Source organism: Sminthopsis crassicaudata, chromosome 3 (assembly GCF_048593235.1).
Source record: "Sminthopsis crassicaudata isolate SCR6 chromosome 3, ASM4859323v1, whole genome shotgun sequence".
NCBI lineage: Eukaryota > Metazoa > Chordata > Mammalia > Dasyuromorphia > Dasyuridae > Sminthopsis > Sminthopsis crassicaudata.
In genome coordinates this window covers 616,840,995-616,849,928 of record NC_133619.1, presented here as the reverse complement: position 1 = coordinate 616,849,928, position 8,934 = coordinate 616,840,995, and positions in this window count along the sequence as shown.

The following is an 8,934-nucleotide window of genomic DNA, read 5'->3' as shown; positions in this document are numbered from 1 at the left end:
TCATCCAGATAAGTAGCTGAAAAGGCAAAGGATTTTTAATAGATAAATAATGTATTTATAATGACACATAAGAAATAATAAAAACCTAGGTATTATTATGAAGACCAATTATGTGTTGCAGTGAATAGAGTGCCAGGCCTGGAGTCAAGAGTTCCAATCTAGCCTCAGACATTTATTAGTTGAGCGATGCTGGGCATGTTATTTAAAAGTGCCTCAGTTTCTTGACCTGCAAAACTGGCTGGAGAAAGAAATGGCAAGTCACTCCAATATCTTTGCCAAGAAAAGTCCAAAATGTGGTTACAAAGAGTCAGACACAACTGAAAAATGACTCAAATCAAATTATTATGAAATTAGTTAAGACCTCTCAGAACCCCTGAAAGGATTTCAGGGACTGCCAGAGGTCTATAGATCACATTTTGAATACCTCTACCCTAACTTATATTATACCAAGAATAGCCAAGTCACAAATTCTCCCTTCCTTAACAATTTCAACAAATACTAAACTCTGGTCCAGACTCATAAATATTACTGTACAGTAGCTTCCATTTGGCCCAAGTAGTATATTACTGAGTAATTTCAAGACTTCTCTTTTTCCTAACTAAATTAATTTTTAATGAAAATTTTGTAGGAAGAACAGCAATCATGAAAGCTTTTTTAAATGTTCCGAAGGCTTTATTTTCCTGAGAAGATATACTACCATTGGAAGGCATGAAAATTCTGACATTGTTTTAAGGTAAGACTCCCTTCCCACCCAGCTCCAAAAAAGTTTCCATATAGTCTAGACTCCCTTAGACAATAACTCCTTTCCTTTAGGGATTTAGTCCCTAAACTGGTAATTAATGCCTGAATTTAACCGTTTCTTATTGGAACATTTGCATCTTTTCTGATTGTTATGGGTAGCCTGGCCACCAGGGGCCAAGTCATTAGTCCTCCATTACAGTAAAGCTGAGTGAGCATGGATGGAGAATAGGGGAGACTGGGGCCTTTGATTTAATCAATATGGAGACCTTGGATTCTCATAGATTTAGAACTGGAAGAAACCTTAGTGGGGGTGGGTTGTAGGACTTGGATGAAGCCAGAGCTGAGGTTTAAGCACTGGCTCTCTGACCCTAAATGGAGTCCTCATGCTACTGGAGAACTCTGGCCAATGGAGACCGTAGAAGTCATTAAATCCAAACTCATTTTTTGGATAAGGAAACTAAGGCCCAGAAAAGTGCCAATTGGGTCAATTTACCCATCAGGGTGCCATAGCTAGGATTTTGGATGGATGTGAGTTAAAATACAGCCTCAGACACTTACTATCTGTGTCACCCTGAACAAGACACTAACGCAATTACCTTGCAAAAATAACAATACACCTTTACACACTATCTCCAGTCTTAACTTGTATGGAGATTTATTCCTTACAGATTGGAGCCAAAAACAGATCAATTTTCTTTTATTTATAATAATTCACGTTTCTGTGAATTTTCCCCCCAATAACCACAGGAGGTTGGAATGTAAATACTGTTAGTGCTCACTTTCCTCATCTATAAAATGGGGATAATCATAGCACCTATTTCTCAGGGATTTTCTGAGGATCAAATGAGAGGAAGCTTTTGTAAATTTTAAAGTATTTATATAAATGCTAGATAAATATGCCAACATATATGTTATAAATATATAATAAAATATATGTGATATATGATATAACATAACATATTTTATGACATGATAGTATAAAATAATATGATACCCCATTTTACAGATAAAAAGAAATGAGGCAGGACAGCTAGGTGGTTCAGTGGATAGAGCACCAGCCTTGAATTCAGGAGAACCTGAGTTCAAATCTGGTCTCAGACACAACATTTCCTAGCTGTGTGACCCTGGGGCAAGTCACTTAACCCCAGCCTCAGAGGGAAAAAAAAAATGAGACTAAGTTGGATTGAGCCTTATTCAAGTTTCCATATCTTGTAAGAGAAAGAACTTGAATCCAGATCTTCTGACTTTTAAGCCCATTTCTCATTCTATCACTCCATATGATGCTTATTTATTATAGGGAGATAGGAAGCTCAGATTTTTTTATTTCATTGGTTTAGGGAATTCTGGAGTTAGAAATTTTCTCAGTCACTGCAGATCTGTATCTTTGTGTTTTTCTCTTAGAGACCATTCAAAGGTGTTGAGAGGGTGAGTGATTACATTCAGTCTGCAGCCAATAGTGTTATCAGAATTAAAACTCAGGGCCTTCCTGACTTCACAACAACATTTCTATACCTATTCCAAGACTGACTCTCTTATTTCTAGTTTCTTAAAATGTTAAAAGAACCACAGTCAAAAGCTATCTCATTTCCACATGGGTTCCATAACAAGAACCAGTTAAACAGGTAGAGATTCATTCCAGAACAAAAAAAAATTTTAAAGGAGTGTTCTATTTAAAAAAAAGAAAGAGAAAGAAAGAAAGAAAGAAAGAAAGAAAGAAAGAAAGAAAGAAAGAAAGAAAGAAAGAAAGAAAGAAAGAAAGAAAGAAAGAAAGAAAGAAAAGAGAAAGAAAGAAAGAAAGAAAGAAGAAAGAAAGAAAGAAAGAAAGAAAGAAAGAAAGAAGAAAGAAAGAAAGAAAGAAAAGGAAGAAAAGAAAGGAAGGAAAGAAAGGAAGAAGAAAGAAAGGAAGAAAGAAGGAAGGAAGGAAGGAAGGAAAGGAAGAGAAGGAAGGAAGGAAGAAGAAAGGAAGGAAGAAGAAGAAAGAAAGAGAAAGAAGAAAGAAAGAAAGAAAGAAAGAAGAAGAAGAAAGAAAGAAAGAAGAAAGAAAGAAAGAAAGAAAGAAAGAAAGAAAGAAAGAAAGAAAGAAAGAAAGAAAGAAAGAAGAAGGAAGGAAGGAAGGAAGGAAGGAAGGAAGGAAGGAAGGAAGGAAGGAAGAAACGAAGGAAGAAAAGAAAGAAAGAAAGAAAGAAAGAAAGAAAAGAAAGACAAGAAAAATCGAAAGAAAGAAAGAAAGAAAGAAGAAAGAAAGAAAGAAGAGAAAGAGAGAAGAGAGAGAGAGAAAGAAAGAAAGAAAGAAAGAAAGAAAGAAAGAAAGAAGAAAGAAAGAAAGAAAGAAAGAAAGAAAGAAAGAAAGAAGAAGAGGGAAGGAAGAAGGAAGGAAGGAAGGAAGGAAGGAAGGAAGGAAGCGAAGGAAGGAAGGAAGGAAGAAAGAAAGAAAGAAAGAAAGAAAGAAAGAAAGAAGAAAGAAGAAAGAAAGAAAGAAAGAAAGAAAGAAAGAAAGAAAGAAGAAAGAAAGAAGAAAGAAAGAAAGAAAGAAAGAAAGAAAGAAAGAAAGAAAGAAAGAAAGAAAGAAAGAAAGAAGAAAGAAATGAGGGAGCAATTTTTGTCTTTTTCTCCTTTTCATAAACAGGTGATAGTTTTTAAGTAAAATGGTAGACCAGACTGGGAAGCCATACCCCTCTTGAAAAATAAAGATTAGTCACTTGTCGCTTAGGAGATCGTGACGGCGGAGAAATCTCAGGGGCATTCAGGATGGTGGCAGCCACCTAGGGATGTTAATGAGATGTTTTGAAATGGCAGCTATTAGGGGAAATCTTTACACTAAACATCGGAAATTGAGATGCACTCAGTACACAAAAAGGTAAAACAGCATACAGCCCCTTGTTTTTAGTGTGGGAAGCAGGGGCCAGCACCAGCCACAAAAACACTACTTCGAGAAAAAGCTTAGTTTGCATTTTTGGAAGGAGGCAGATGGTGATAGATGTGACATGGCCCTCTTGATTCCAGACAGTTTTTTTTTCTTTTCAACTATCTTCCAAGGAGAGTATTAATGGCCTCACAATCCACCCTGGGACAGATCTTTTCTCGAAGTGGAAATGGATTGGAAAAAAAAAAAAGATTCTATTCACAACAGTGGGTTTGTTTGGCAAATTAGCTGTATTTCTATCAGGGTTCTCATGCTCCTCTCAGAAGAACCAGGTGAAAGGTACCTTATATAGATTTCAGTAAAGTTCTCCTGCTTGTCTCCTTTGAGAGAAAGCAAGCTTCCTGAGGGCAAGAACAGAGCAGTTTCTGGAAGAGAGAAGCCCAACCAGCTGATGTGTTTGTTAGTTTATAAGAAATCTTTTCCTGAATTTTCTTCCTCATTTTCTGTCTCTGTTGTCTCTGTCTCTCTCTTTCTCTGTTGTTTGCTGTCTCTCTGTTTCTTTCTCTTGCTCTTTGTTTCTGTTTCTGTCTCTCTGTCTTTCTTTTGCTGATAGTTTTCTTCTTTCTATTATCTCTAGCCTGTCATATATATACATAGATATGTATATATATATATGTATGTATGTATGTGTGTGTGTTTTCTGTGTATAGATGTTCACATTTTGTCTCCATAATTATACTATTAATTTGGTTTGGGTTTTGGCATTTTTTTTTACTTTTCCTTGTATACCTAGCCCTTAGAACATTATCTAGCACAAAGGAAGTCCTTAAAGATGCTTGTGGACTTGATCGGACTTATTCTCTCCTCTGACACAAATCACAACCTAACTACAATTTACTCATTAAATCATAGAATTGGATGGAAACTGAGAGGCCAGCTAGTCCAACTCTGTTATTTAAAGATGAAGAAAGCAAGACTCAGGGAAATTTTTACTTTCCCAAGATCATATAGGGAATAAGCACCAGAGGCAGTATTTGAACTCAGGCCTTCTGCTCGGAGACACAATATGCTTTCTCTCATGCTGTGCTGGAGAGAAGGCTGGAAAGCATCTTAGCGTGGCATATGGTCCCACTGCCTCATTTTATAGATGAGGAATATGATACGCATAAAGTTTAAATGACTTGCCGCTGATTATTTAGCTAATAAGTTTCTGAGGTCAGGTCTTTTTTGTTCCAGTCATCACTTTATCTACTGTACCCCACCAGCTCTGGATATTATTATTATTGTCATAAAAATAGATGTATTTAACTGTATATCAACTTAAGGCTTACAAAACATTTTACAAACATTATCTCATGATTCAGGACAGTCCCAATGATTTTGTGATAAAAAGAGCCATTTTCACCCAAAAGAAAGGACTATGGGAACTGAGTATGGATCATAGCAATTCTTTTTGTTGTTGTTCGCTTGCATCTTGTTTTCTTTTTCATTTTTTTTTCCTTTTTGATCTGATTTTTCTTTTGCAGCATGAAAATGTGGAAATACATATAGAAGAATTGCACACATTTAACATAGATTAATTACTGTCTAGGGGAGGGTATAGGGGAAAGAAGGGAAACATTTAGAACATAAGATTTTGTAAGGGTGAATGTTGAAAATTATCCATGTATATATTTTGAAAATAAAAAAACTTTAATTTTAAAAAGTTATGTCATCTGATTCTCACAACAGATTTTGGGAGGGAGTTACAGCACAAGTTACTACCTTTATTTTATAGATAAGGAAATTGAGACTCAGATGCCCAAAAATCCCTCATTGCAAATCTTTTCTGATTCCAAATCAGAGCTTGAATTCTTTCCTGATTCCAAATCAGAACTTGAATTCTTTTCTGATTCCAAATCAGAACTTGAATTCCTTCCATTGCATCATTTTGCTTGTCATCTTGTATTCATTCATTCCACAAATAGTCATGCTTCCTTTCAAGGACTTTGTGTGATGAGATATGAACACAGATAAACAGGACACAAATTGGAATATGCTGAGTTCATAAAAGGAAGTTTATCATTATTCAGTCATATTTGACTCTTTGTGACCCCATTTGGGGTTCTCGTGGTAAAGATACTAGAGTGCTTTGTCATTTTCTTCTCTAGCTCATTTTACAGAGGAGGAAACTGAGGCACACAAGAGGAAGTGGCTTGTATACTACTAAGTGTCTGAGGCTGGGTTTGAACTTGGATTTTGTGTGTGACTCTAGGCAAGTCACCAGCCCAGAGCACCTGGTGCTCTATCTATTATGCCATCTAGCCACCCTATATAAAAGTAATAAAAAGAAAATGCTAAATGATCCAATGAGAGTGAGGACACTTCCACCTAGGACAGGGAAATCTTTGAGGGAGGAGTCTGTATTTGGGCTTCTCTTTAATCCCATACTGGTTTTTTTTTTTTCTTGCAAGGATAACTAGGAGCCAAGCGTTCTGAAGGTTCAGAAAAGCTGTTTGTTAATTTTTCATTGTGATAATTTAGACCTCAGATATTAGCAAATGCTACCAACCTTAGTTTGATTTATTAGAGAGGTTTTTAAATGTTAAATTATTGTCTAAACTTAAGACAATGATGGAGAAAAAATTAATAAAGTAGATAAACTGGAAAAGGTGGCCAGCCTATTTGGAGAGCCAGTTGTTAACATTTACTGGAATACCCCCGGGCCTTCTGCAAACAACCATCATCACAGTGTATCTTTTTCACCATTCTTTTTGAAGTCTAAAATCCATCAGAGACTCACGTTTTTCTGTAAAGGTTGTTCATTCTAATCTGCCAGGATTTTCTTATGTTGTTGAAATTATGAAGAAATAGGTAATGTTTTATTCAGTACTTCTCTGATGATATAACATTTTAGGGATGCTATTTTTCCTTTGAAAAAACTCACCGATTGTTAGATCTGGGAGAGACCTTAGACTGCAGACTTGGGGGCAGCTGAGTGGCCCAGGGGCTAGAGCACTGGCCCTGGATCAGAAGGACCTGAGTTCAAACCCTGCCACCTATACTTAACACTTATTAACTGTGTGACCTGGGCAAGTCACTTAACCCCGACTGCCTCACAAAACACACAAAAAGAACATGGACTTAGGAACAGTGAGAGTCTTTAGAATATAGAATTTCAGAGTAGGAAGAGGCCTTAGAACATGGGACATGATCTAATTCAACTCTCTCATTTCACAATAGAAAATTGAAAACCACAAAGGGAGAGCTACATAGTAACTGGTTCTTCTGATGGTTACCCAGGACCCCCCTGACAATAAATGATAGATCGGGCTGGACATCAGCTTTCATGGGCTTCTGGGCTAGTTCTCTCTCTACTGTCCCAGAACATCCCCCTCCATGTTTTAGCACATGAACCAGAACCTAGTCCTCCAAAAGAATCCCACCTCAGACATTTACCTGTTAAGTGACTTTGGGCAAATTACTTCATCTCAGCCTGCCTGTGTTTCCTTTACATATTCCTCTTTCTCCTTCTTATTTCTTCTCTTCTTCCTTATCCTTGTCCTTCTTTCTTCTCTTCTGTTCCTCCTCCTTTTTCTCCTTCTGTTCCTCCTTCTCCTCCTCCTCCTTGTTGTTATTGTTGTTGTTGTTGTTGTTGTTGTTGTTGTTGTTGTTGTTGTTGTTCTTCTTCTTCTTCTTCTTCTTCTTCTTCTTCTTCTTCTTCTTCTTCTTCTTCTTCTTCTTCTTCTTCTTCTTCTTCTTCCTCTTCCTCCTCCTCCTCCTTCTCCTCCTCCTCCTCCTCCTCCTCCTCCTCTTCCTCCTCCTTCTCCTCTTTCTCTTCTTCTTCTGCTCCTCTTCTCTTTGAGAGACTATACTCTATTAAGATTCTCATTTCTGAAAATTTTTGGAATTTCTCTTTGGAAATTTCCTCTAGAGGCCTTAATGCATTTTTTAAAAATCTGCAGTACAGACAAATCTCAAAGTCATTATCCAAGTAGAACTCATTATCTTCCTGCTCCCTTCTGAGCTTACTTGCTACTCTTGAGAACATCACTTACCACCCTGTCAGTCACTTAGCTCCTAGCTTTGTCATCCTTAAGGATTCTTCTTTCTTGCTTACTCCCCATAACCAAACAGATTTCATCTCTGAGCATCATTTTCCCTGCATTTCTTCTCTCTACTTACCAGAAGGTCCATAATTCAGACCCTCAAACCCTCTTGTCAGGACCATTATAACAGCTTCCTCAATGCTCTTCTTGCTTCCAGCTTTTCCCCTACTCTAAACCATCCTTCCAGCAGCAGCCAAAGAGACTTCCTAAAACAGTCTGATCATGTTACGCCCATTCTCAATAAACTAATGGCTCCCTATTGACTCTTAGATCAAATGTCACTTTATATGTAACTGATCCTTTTAAAATTTCTATTTTCTGTATAGGTTTTAAAATAGACACACTTAGTAGTTCAATAATTTGTTATTGTTGTTCAGCCATTGTTCAATTGTGTCCAATTCTTCGTGACCCCATTTAGGGTTTTCTTGGCAAAGATATTGGGGTGGTTTGCCATTTCTTTCTTTGACTCATTTTACAGGTGAGGAAACCAAGGCAAACAGGGTGGAGCCACTTGCCTCCACACAGCTAGTAAGTGTCTGAGGTCAGATTTGAACTCAAGAATTCCTGACTCCAGGTCGGGCACTCTGCCCACTCTGCCACTCAGCTGCCTCCTGCCCAATAAAACACATGGAGCTAAGTAAATAGACATATATTAGGGATGTATGCCCACAAGGGTTTTTTTTTATTGTCAATGAGTCAGTCAACAAATATTGTCTTAAGTATTTATTATGTGCCAGGTACTGGGTTGAGTGCTAGGAGAACAAAGAAAGGTAAAACATGGTGCTAGTTTTCAAGGAGCTCATATTCTAAAGGAGCTAAGATTCCTACTATCAGGTAGTCAGCCAACAAGTGCTTACTAGGTGCCAGTCACTATACTAAAGGAAGGAAGAGAGAGAGAAGGAAGGGAGAAAGGAGAAAGGAAGCAAGCATTATTAAGTGATCACTATGTGCCAGGCATTATGCTAAGCTCTTTCCAAATATTATCGTGTTTGTTTGTTTGTTTTTTTGACTGAGGTAATTAAGGTTAAGTGACTTGTCCAGGGTCACACAGCCAGGAAGTGATTTGAACTCGGGTCCTCCTGACTTCAGGGCTGGTGCTCTACCCACTGCACCACCTGAATAGCGGGCAAAACAGTTTGAACGTTAATCAGGGATAATAGGGAGCCCATTGAAAGTTGTTGAGAAGAGGAATGATGTGATCAGATCTATGCATAAGAAAAATAATTCTAAAGCTAGATGATG